At 47.2% G+C, this 11,587-nt stretch overlaps 1 protein-coding gene and 1 long non-coding RNA gene across 7 annotated transcripts in view; one reads left to right on the forward strand and one right to left on the reverse strand.

Moving 5' to 3' along the window:
• PLS3 (plastin 3) overlaps positions 1-8,721 on the reverse strand; it is an 86,340-nt gene extending 77,619 nt beyond the window's left edge. The window contains exon 1 of one of the 5 annotated variants that reach the window (XM_077825635.1): positions 8,599-8,721. The gene's annotated coding sequence lies outside the window, so the exon portion shown is untranslated. Of the gene's footprint in view, positions 1-5,264; positions 5,284-8,090; positions 8,190-8,598 lie in introns of those variants that run through there. The other 4 variants (XM_077825640.1, XM_077825636.1, XM_077825639.1 and 1 more) reach the window with 4 other exon arrangements.
• A 22-nt stretch (positions 8,722-8,743) lies between these two features.
• Positions 8,744-11,290, forward strand: LOC144269796 (uncharacterized). Of its 2 annotated transcripts, none has more exons than XR_013347039.1 (2): positions 8,744-10,620; positions 10,913-11,290. It is a non-coding gene; the product is annotated as an uncharacterized LOC144269796 (long non-coding RNA). The 2 variants fall into 2 exon arrangements; XR_013347040.1 differs by having other exon boundaries at positions 11,032-11,290.
• Positions 11,291-11,587: the final 297 nt, after the last annotated feature.

Raw genomic sequence — 11,587 nt, forward strand, 5'->3', positions numbered from 1 at the left:
TTCGGGCCAGGGGAAGGCTACACAAATCCACCAGCCAATTACTCCTGAGCGAACAATGGCCATGAAATCTCCAGAAGCCCCATAGCAACGTTCCAGCCTGGGGACAGACATCTTGTTGCTACAATCCCTAATAAACAGTCCAGGGTTTAGACCCAACGTGCTAATGTGGAATTAGGTAGCACGATAACAAGGTGGCACCAAATCCCTGTGCAATACAGTACCACACCATATTCCTTCCCGCACAGGTTGTCTCACCCAGAGCCCGCGTATTTTATATCTGCTCTTAAATCCCAGAGTGATGGGCTTTGGGCTGCTTTGTAATCGTTTAGGAATACGGTATGCTGGCCTGGTGGCCGGGTCGTTCTCGGTGTGAACATACGAGTTCACACAACAGGAGTGTGTGTGGAAAAACAGGGAAGAGGCGGAAAGAATGGCTCAAGACAGCCACTTCTCAGCAAACGCTTGACAGTTACTAAGGGACATTGCCAGCAGTGACATCACACGCCCCCGCAGGGACTTCATTCCAGTCCTGCTTGTCCCCCAGCTCCTTCCGCAGGGATCCCAGGCCACCCTCGCCTCGGAGTCCCCCCTCTAACCCACACAGCTGGTGCTGCCAGGTTCTCAGCGGACTCCCCTGTGCTGCACCATACAGAACAGCCCCCCAGCATGCTAGGTCACACCACCACGCGCTGAGCTTTGGCCCAGCCGTCCCCCGGGACGCTCCAGGTCATTCCAGCAGCAGCGGTAATGGTTTCATAGGGGGCCACTGTCTACAGGAGGTCGGGCCATGGCCCCTCTGGCTCCACAGCCTATGGAACGTTTCCAAAGCCGCTGTGGGGAAAGGTCAGACTTCCCAGTCAGCCGGAGCCTAACTGACGAGCCACACGTGCAGCAGGGCTAGTGCTTTCTTCAGGCCAGGAGGTTTGCAGGCCGCCTGCTGTCACATTAACTGGGTGGCTTAAGAGGACATGCTGTGGCCACTGACCCTTAGCAGCACCCGCGGACTGTGAGCTCAAGCCCTACGCATGGCAGGTTTCAGAGAATGCATGCCAGGCACATTAGCGGTTCTCTGCCTGCCTTCTGCTGGGGCTTCCTTTGGCAGCTTTGCCCTGGCTTAAGAGAAAACGTTTTAATGTGCTCTAAACCCCACCTGCAGATGCAGATTTTACTTTGGAAGTACTGCCAAGGAAATTAGCATTAATGAAGTACAGGGAACATGAGAGACTCTAGTAACAGGACAGCTCAGACCTCAGGGCTTCCGGAGCCAAATTAGAGATCAACAGTCCCCACAAGAGTCACCGTCGTGTGAATTCACCGTTTTATTTACTACTCTCTCATCACATTGAAACAGTGTGACGGGGAAATATTTAGAGTCGGTCTCTCTCTCATATATATATTTTTCTCACAGCGAAAGGACTGACCAAGTATTATTATTAACTACAATACAGTAAATGCATCTGGACTGGCTAATAACTCACCCGGGTTAATAATGAACTCACCCAGTGTTTTAATAGCTTGTGCTGCAAGAGCAGCCGGAGACACATGAAAGAGCTGCTTGCAGCTCCCAAGCCTCAGCCAGAGTATCCCTGTATTAGGGGCAGGTAAGCAGGAGTCCGGCTCCTCGACCTTTTCCCTGAACAACGGGGCTGCGCGTGAGCAAAGGACGGCAAGGCAGGGAGGACACGAAGGGTGCTGGAGCCCTACAGGGGATGATGGGTTGGGGGGGGGGGGCAGGCTCAGTCCCTGCACCCTGTTCCCAGGTCCTCAACCCATGGGGCGGAGAGAGGACCTGCGTGTGCTGGAGAGGCAGAGAGATGGGAAATAAGGAGATGATGTAGGGCAGTAAAGGAGCTAACAGCCATCCAGTGTCTATTGTGCCACTCAATCATTGCCAAGGAGCAGGAGAGCCAGGCTGTGGGCCACATGAGTGCTGAGAAATTATTTAACCAAAACTGAAGTTAACTGCCCAAAAACTTAATTAACAAAAAGTTACGGTTGCTCAGTGGTGATACTCTGGAAGGGCACAAGACAAGTTCAGCTACACTCAAATGTCTGAAAACCCAAAAGCAAGGTGCTAAGGTACACAGGACCCCTGTAACATAACCTTAACTCTGCCCTCTTTGAGCAATGTCTCAGTGTGCCAAAGCTATACCGGCACTCTGTCCTTCCAGATGTGACCGAACTCTCTGGGGACGGAGCACACGACCACTGAAAAGGCAAAACTCAGGTTCAGGTCAGGCAGAGCAAACAGGTGTTACCTACCCCCGGCTACTCTCAAGCTCTGCACAAATCACACAAACCACCACCAACCTCCGACATGCTACATGTTAACATCCCTTCACCCTTGCTTTGAGGGATCATTCTGTGACATTACTTGCCTTCACTTACCCCTCACTAAGCCCTGGAGACCAGAGTTACATATGTGACCAGACCGCTGACAATCCCCATGACAAGACAACCCTGTGCACCTCAGACAACCTACGGAACTCAGCACTGAAGTGAGGCATATTTGAGCCATCAAGATACATGTGCACCTCTCATTTCATACCGAAATCCCTTCACCATTCAATATAGCTACGCAACAGTGAATGCAGCTAAAGTGCATGCAGATAAATGCTGGCATTCAAACCAGAGGAGCACAAGTGTCCTTGTCTATTTACAGCACCCCCCCTTACGGAAACATTCCCGAAGGCTACCACCAGCTCCAGGGGGCAGAAGCAAGGTGATACTGCAGGGGTGGCATGTACCTTACCTTTGTATTTCTTCTTTTTCAGAGTTCTGCGTGTGGCTGAACTCTATGTCCTGGAAAAGCACAAAACCTCACCACCAGGCAACCCACCTCTGCATTAAAGTTTTGGGGCAGTTAGTTGAGAGTGGCCTGATACCAGGCTATTTGCCCTCAGCTAACCAAGCCTGACAGGTGTGCATGGAACCACCCATTCCCCATATATTGACAGAAGCATTTGTATACAAAGCTCACTTGTGAGCCAGTCACAACAAATGCAAATACAGTCATCATTGCTTATACAATAGCCTAGCTCCTCACATGTCAAGGAGAGCAGATGCATCAGGATACTGACAACAGATGCGTGTCTAAATATTTGGGATGGGAATGTAGGAGAGAGGACCTGTCATTTATGAAATAAAGACAAACAGCGTAAAGGGAAATTAGAAACTCATGAGTTGCCCTAACATAAGATAGCTTCCCTCACTCTCTTGTTTCAAGCAGGTTGCACCAGTACCCTACTTGAAACAAAGGATATTCAGTAACAGCTTTTGTTCTGCATTTCTGCTCAGACTATTTGGCAGATTTAAAAGCTTATCTCACCTACAAAAAGAAAAGGAGTCCTTGTGGCACCTTAGAGACTAACCAATTTATTTGAGCATGAGCTTTCGTGAGCTACAGCTCACTTCATCTCACCTACAGCATTTAACTCTGGTGTGGACTAAACCTGCCATTTGCAGAGCTGGAAGTTTCTGAAGAACGGTTGTGTTTTGCTTTTATAGGTTAATTAAACTATTTTTCAAATGAATCTTTTATGAATACAGCCATCATCAAGTTCCATAGAACACAGCTTGGTATATACTAACTACTGTGTAGTCAGTCATATAAGTACTAACACATACCTCACACAGCAGCTGTTTCCAACATTTGTTAGAGGGAAGAGAGCTTCTTTGTTACAAAATTAAGTGCAAAAGTTTAACCTATCATGTAGTCCTGGTTGTCAGTTACACAACTGGCATTGATTATGAGCCTAACTCACCAATTAAGGTCTTTGATTTTTATTACTGAACATTACAGATAAGTCTGGGTTTAAAGGAAGATACAAGCCCCTAATTTAAACACTTTGTTTTGTCACTTTTCCATTACTTCACTATAATAGTCTTTGATAAAATTAAGTTCCAGCCAAAGTAAACTAGACTTTATAATGTAGTCCTACTCTGGAGGATGCAGAGGTAATCATGTATTAGCATGTGAAATTAGAACATCTTCATTTGCTCAAGACATTCTCTGGCCATAACGCTCGAGACACTTCAATCTCTGGATTTGGCAGTATTTCATGTTCACCAATACCTATCAGTTTAGCAGCTTGCGTAGCTGGTTGACACATATTTCAGTCCCAGAACTGGCATTCTGCTCTGGGGTGCAGCGCAAACTGCACCTGTTATTTTACAGAGTGTTGTCGGGGCTCTATGAAACCCAATCCATCACGAGCAGGCCAAACATTGTAATACAACCATTTCCTTTGCCACTGGCAGTTCACATGAAAACTGTCTTGGAAAAGGGACAAGAGACACAGACGTTTCTCTTTTGAGCATTTTAAAAATCGATAATATTGTTCTTGGAGTTTAAGGACCACAAAAGCTAGTTTACGTCAACAAATCAGTGATTTCCCCAACTCAGGAAGAGTTTTGACCATAATGAATATTTTCTTTTTTGTTTAAGCAACACGACTGTACTGATGAAAGCTGGGGACGATGTGTATTTTTTTTGCCTTTACTGAAAATATACCCTTTACATGGCCTTAGCTCAGTCACCTACATTTACAAAACCATTAAGTACAAATCTCATTTGACAGTAAAGGTAAAATCATTGTCCATGACTTTCATAGAATATCACGGTTGGAAGGGACCTCAGGATATCATGTAATCCAACCCCCTGCTCAAAGCACGACCAATCCCCAATTTTTGCCCCAGATCCCTAAATGGCCCCCTCAAGGATTGAACTCACAACCCTGGGTTTAGCAGGCCAATGCTCAAACCATAGAGGGGAGGATAGCTCAGTGGTTTGATCATTGGCCTGCAAAACCCAAAGTTGTGAGTTCAATCCTTGAGGGGGCCATTTAGGGATCTGGGGCAAAAATTGGGGACTGGCCCTGCTTTGAGCAGCAGGTTGGACTTTAATTGAGGTGTTAATTGGCATTTTAACAGATTTACTGAATGAACACTGCAACTACAGTCAGTCTGTCATATAAAGATCCCAGTAACTAAGATGGTCAGACATTTGATGAAGACAGTTTTGTACTTTCACAGTCATATTTTCTTTTTTTCCTTCTCTCTTTTTGGGGGGGGGGGGGAACTGTTTCTTTATTTTGTTAAAGGTTTCTCTCCCGTTATGTTAATATCCACACAAATATCAGGGAGAAAAGTAACGAAGGTGCTGATCCTGCAAACAAACACTTAAGCACCTGTGCAGCTTTTGTGGCACAAGTAATCATTCTAAAATTAGGTTTAATCTATACAGCTGTATGCAACAGTGTTACCATTTGCTGGATCTCTGGCAGCTGCTAGGAACAATAACTCCATTCAATCAATCTTTTAGGGATTGACAGACAGGGAGGATAGCGTTGAGGGAAGAAACCAGAAATGTAGCCGTCTTTATCAATTAGAAACGGTTGTATCGCAACTCCTGCAAAGCAAAGGAGTTGTTACTAGAGCTCAGGTCAACAGAGCAAGACAGCCACTAGAAAGTCCTCTACAGGTAAGCTCAGCAAGAAAAAACATTTAACAGGGTGGCAGTCACCTCCACAAACATTCTGAATTCCAGAACAAGTTTACACTTCTGAAGTGAAATTGGGAACACAGAAATTAGCACGGAAAGTGTCAGGGGAAGGGAGTTCCTCTGGATTTTTGTGTGATATTCAAGCATCCCATCAGTTAGCTATTTGATGCAGTCATCAGCCCCAATGCCCCACCCCATTCTGAAACCAACTACAGAAAAGCAACATAAAGCTAACGAAGAATGTGTATATTTCTAGAAACTTTGTTCTAGTCATCCAGTGTTATTTCAATCTTTATAAAAAGGAAAACCTTGTCATATACATTTTGATAAAAGAACAGAGAGGATCTGAGTACAGTCATCCAAGGCTAAATATAGAGCAGTGAATTCAATAATCACTGCTGTGATCTTTTAATCTAGACAAAGAATTAGCGATTCATCGTCCATAAAAGGAGAACTCCTTCAAAAGAGTTCAGTTACCACTAGGCAACATCCTCAAATTGTTTAAACAAATCAAGCTCGGTAAGATTAGCAAACTGCGATACGAGCAGTGCTGTAACACTCCTAGTAAGTTACTTTCTAGCATATTTGTTTAAAAAAAAGAAGTCATTCTGCCCCTTACAGCATGTTTGGAAGCATTCCAGTAGATCTGGAATCAGAGATCCACCACATATACATAACTGTACATTAACACTCATGGATGAATAAACAGTTGCAGAACATTACACTTAAATAAATGATCATGCTTCTGTCCATTAGCATCCAAGAAATATTGCCCTAGACTGCAGGGCTACCAACAGGTCCCCTCCGAACAAGGCCTCTCTTCTTAAATATTGACAACTTCTATACATTAAGATCCGCAGTATATACACACATGTTGATCTCTGCAGCTATTTCCTAGCCACATCCACATTCCAGCTGTCGTCTTTAAAATTAATGAATGTAATTCTGTCAGTCTGAAGGTTTTCTTTTTGGATTACCTTTAACTAGACTCATCTGAAAGTTCACAAGTGTTATTGGTTGAACAATATATCTCAATTCTCATAGAAAATGTTTCGTCTGAAATATCTATTATATTTTATCGTCCATCTACAAAAGAGACCAAAAACAGGAAGCATAGCTTTGGTTGTGCACATACATTCCACTGGGATTTTGTAACATGTAATAATAGTCTCAGAGGTTATAATTCAATGGCATTTTCTCAGAGCTATAACAATAGCTCTTTAGATAAATCAAAACAGCGATGTCCTCATATAAAGTAAGGAAAGTACCATAAAGCAAGCAGGCATATTTCCCTACAGGAGGTTGGGGGTTTTGCTTATTTTGTTTTGTTTTTTGCATACATATGGAAAACTCTCAATACAGCTCTCCCACTCCGGTCTTTCGATAATCCCCCCCACACACACACACACACACCTCTGCCCCAAGCAAGATTTAAATTTCAGTTAAAGCATCAAGATCCAACACTATGTCAGGTTAGACATTCACAGCTAGAGCTACAGCCGTGTTAGTCTGTATTCGCAAAAAGAAAAGGAGTACTTGTGGCACCTTAGAGACTAACCAATTTATTTGAGCATGAGCTTTCGTGAGCTACAGCTCACTTCATCGGATGCATACCGTGGAAACTGCAGAAGACATTTCTGCAGTGTCCACACAGGATGCATCCGATGAAGTGAGCTGAGGCTCACGAAAGCTTATGCTCAAATAAATGGGTTAGTCTCTAAGGTGCCACAAGTCCTCCTTTTCTTTTTACAGCTAGAGCTAAATGCTTGCAAATTCGTAAGAGGAGGAAATGTAATCCAGCACCCCTGGAAAAAGTCCACTCCTCACAGCTCTGCCCTACCAAAACACTTAACATGCACAATCATTATTCAGTGGACACAATGAAGTCACAATTCCTTTCTGATCCCAAATTAGAGATGTATAAAAACAAACCAAAACAGTCCCCTGAGTAGTTCCCTTTAGTCCAACACAGGTCTGTTGGATTAAATCTGTGCCTGCCATTTCCCTTGCCCAGTGACTGGTCTACCTCTGGGACACTACTCTGCAGAAATAAGTTAGAAGGGAAATTGCAATGAATGTATGGTTTCCTAATACCACATGCAATTCACAGCAGCAGCCTCCTTCCCCCAGAGGAAGGGGCTGATCTTGCATTTTTTCCACAGGTTTAACTTGCCCGGAAGTCATTGGGAATTTTCAGCACAGAACATTTGCCGAATGATCGGGCCCCATAAATCCAGTCAAGAAAAAACTGCTCCAGCACCTCAGAGCGGGGCTTCGCATCGGCATCCCAGTACGGCTGTTATTCAAGGCAACTCCTGCAGATCCCCGGAGAAGGAGCCTAGCGGGCACCCTCGAGAGGAACGTTTTAAAAGCCTGCCCTGGAGGAATAAAACCCACGCGGAACTCCAGGCGAAGGGTGCAGCAGGACCCCTCCCTCCCAATAAAGAATGCGTCTCTTTACAGCCTCTGGGAACGAGGGCAATAAAACCCCGGGCGGAGAGAAGCGCAATCCCCCTGGAAAGGGGAGAGAGGGCCAGCGGCGTTAGCCACAAACCAGAAACACACAGAAAGGGGGAGAGAGACAGACCGAGCGCGGCAGAGCGGGGTCCTCGCTGCAGACTCCAAGGGAAGCGTCCCTCCTGCCCGAGCCCCGCCGAGGCCGCTGCCCGGGCGCCCGAGCCCGCAGTTATTTAACCCGGGCCGGGCCGGGCCGGGGGCGGGACTTCGCAGCCAGGCGGGTTGGTGTTTCCCGACTGCGCTCCCAGCCCTGCCCGCGCCGAGGGGCGGCCGCGGAGCCCCCCAGGGACCCCCCGCCCCGGACAGGGCGCGTCTCGCTCTGCGGGGCGCAGGGGGGGACCCGCAGCCCGGCCGGGGCGAGCCGCCCACCCCCGCGGGGAGCCAGCCGGCGGGACACGGTCCTCGGGCCGGCGGGCGGGCTCCCCACGTGCCCGGCCCAGGGGCGCCCCCCGGGGTCCCCGCTCCGGCCGGGCTGGCGCCGGGGCGCACCAGGCTCCGGGGCCGCCGCCAACTTCCCCCCCGGCGCGGCCGCGCCGCTCCCGCCCCGGGGCACCCCCACCCGGCCGCCCGCCACTCACGCTCCGTGCGCTCCGGCCGCCCCGCGTCTCCAGCCGGCTCCCGCGCCGCGGGCTGGCTCCGGCCGGCGGGGGCAGCGCCGCTGGGATTGGGCCGGCCGCCGGCGCGTCAAGCCAGTCGCTCGGGGCGGGGCGGGGCGGGAGCGGGCCGGCCGGGAACCTCCCTGCCCAGGCCGGCGCTGGGGTCCCGGCGCCCCGCTGAGCCCCGGCGGGCGGAGCGGGAGCAGGAGCGGGAGCGGACCGGGGCCGGGCCGGGAGCCGGGAGCCGGGCAGCCCCTTTGTCCGCGCGAAGCCCGATGTGTGCGCACCCAGGGCACAGCCGCCTGGAGAGAAACTCCGTCCCCGGGAGTCCGCCCGCCGCGTTCGGACCGCCGCCGAGCTGCGTCCTCCGTGAAGAGCCCAGGGGCTTCTGGGGTGTGCTCCGGAACCGCCTCATTTCCACCAGCTTCTCGGCACCAGGGAAGCAAGATGCGTTTGACTTCTATCATCAGCCTGCCTGTCCCACTCACCAGGACCTTAAATTCATAGAAACCCTGCAATTACTGACCCACTTCTGAAAAGGGAGAGGTAATTTGCTTCTTCAGCAGAGCGACCTGGAATTAACAGGTGTGAGAGGACATCCTGGATAAAACTCAGCAAGAACAGGGTCATCCACAGTATTTGTATGTTAAACAGTTTAAATGTTAGGAATACATATTTGCTTAAACCCACTTTGTTTAGAATGTATATAACTGGACATGTTAAAGGGCTCCAGCTTCCCTTGGCATTTTGACTTCAGTGGGAGCAGGGCTGGCCTTTTAACATGCTTTCCCATGGTCAGATTAGTGCTAACATAGTAACTGTGTATTTCACGGAAGTAAATGTTATGGATTCTAATGATACCTGCTTGCAGTATGCATCCGATGAAGTGAGCTGTAGATCAGGAAAGCTCATGCTCAAATAAATTGGTTAGTCTCTAAGGTGCCACAAGTACTCCTTTTCTTTTTGCGAATACAGACTAACACGGCTGTTACTCTGAAACCTGCTTAAACATAAATCTCTTAGCTGGCAGTTTGGTGATACATAATCTGTATCTGCTTTGCCTCCTTATAAAAATCATGTCATCTTCACTCTTGTCCAAGTTATTTAATTGTCCGTGCTTTTATCATGTCATTTTGGTTGGTGCATGTGACATATTGCCTTTAAGATGTCAGTAACAGGGTGAAATAAAGTTAAGTCGGCATTATAAGGAATCAATGAGCCTTGTCTCTTTAATGGCAGATCAGATTGTTTTCAGGCAGACACCACTAGCCGAGACCATTAACATGTAAAAGCGTGAACATTAGGTTAGGGCAAAGGTCAAATGGCCCTTTGGCAATCAAATGCAAAGGTGGGCCTGGAGACCATTATTGTCACCTTTTAAGTTGTGCAAGAAAACAGGAACCAAAACAATCCAAATCAACAGTAACATCATGACAGGTTTCAGAGTAGCAGCCGTGTTAGTCTGTATTTGCAAAAAGAAAAGGAGGACTTGTAGCATCTTAGAGACGAACAAATTTATTTGAGCTTATGCTCAGATAAATTTGTTCGTCTCTAAGGTGCCACAAGTCCTCCTTTTCTTTGTTAGTAACCTCATAGAATCTTGGAAATGTAGGCCTGGAAAAGACCTCAGTAGGTCATCTAGTCCAGGCCCCTGCACGGAGGCAGGGCTAAAATACAAGTATGAAAGAAGTAGGATTTTACTAAAAGTAAATTAAATGAGGAAACGGACAATGCACATGTCATAAGGGACCATGATAACCAGCTGAGAGTGGCATCTGTGTAATATCTTTGTGAGGTCTGTCTGATATGATCATGTATAAGAGAGCTTCTTTAAGGTCAAGAGGATCCCAGATGTGAGGAGGGGATGCTCCGGAGGAAAGGTAACCCAAGGCTGTGCAGTCTGCAGAAAGGGAAGACGACTGTTGAACACATTAGAAGAATGGAAAGAGGATGTGTCCAGAGATCAAGTGGAAGTGGGCTTCTTACATCCTTGCACGCATTGAGGTCAGTGGCAAAACCCCTGCTGGCTTCAAAGGGTACAATATTGGTCCCGTTACTGTGCTTTACGACATCTTTTTTTTTTTTTACTACCACTTTATTTTCTGTAATTATTCACAACTTTTCCAGCACTCGAGATTGTTTGTCCAAGAGCTGTAATACTAAATAGTAATGTAATAAAAAAACCTGCATTAAGGTTATCCGATAAAGAGAACAATTAAAGTGGCATGCTGCGTAGATTAATGAGCCTGCACTGGTGGGGTGGTCTTTTTTTTTTTTTTTTTTCCCCCAACTGCAGAAAGCACAGAAAAATCTGAGTAATGTTTTGGTGCTGCAGCAAACAGGATTCACCTTCTGTTAGAAACATTTCCCTGAATAGTTCTGGACACTTGCCTACTTACAAACAACTTCTTACAGAGAGATCTAAAAGAGCCTGATCTAGCAAGCCTGAGTCATAGGAAGAACTGTTACCCACTCAAGTTAATAAGATCACTGGTGGAAGGATGGATTACTCAGGAAAGTAAGGCTTGCAAGGTCAGTCCATTGGATTGTTGGATGGTTATTACAGCGGGCTGGCTCTCAGTCGCTGCACGTTCACTTGCTCTACTGAAAGCTAAGTAAGTGGTGGGTCATGTCATGGGACTTGTCAATAAAAATGAATGGTATTGTGAAATCACCAGTGCCTTCTGTTTGTTCTGCTTGTGTAAGATAAGCTCATTATTGGCATCGGGGCTGCCCAGGTTTCACGCAGTCTATAGTCTGCAGTCAGACTGTTATTTCTCAAAAAATATGCTCTTGTTTCCCCTCATTGGAGCCAGGATGCAGCAGAGAAGTCACAGTGTCGTTCCAAAAGGACAGGGTGCAAGGCAGAGTTGTGTGCGCCGCAGAACTCTGATAGACTTTAAAATGAAGAGGAGTCCTTGTGGCACTTTAAAAACCTTTAAAAGGAAGAGCTTCTGGAGGAGTCACTGAC

The sequence above is a fragment of the Eretmochelys imbricata genome, chromosome 9 (genome assembly GCF_965152235.1).
Source record: "Eretmochelys imbricata isolate rEreImb1 chromosome 9, rEreImb1.hap1, whole genome shotgun sequence".
Taxonomy (NCBI): Eukaryota; Metazoa; Chordata; order Testudines; family Cheloniidae; genus Eretmochelys; species Eretmochelys imbricata.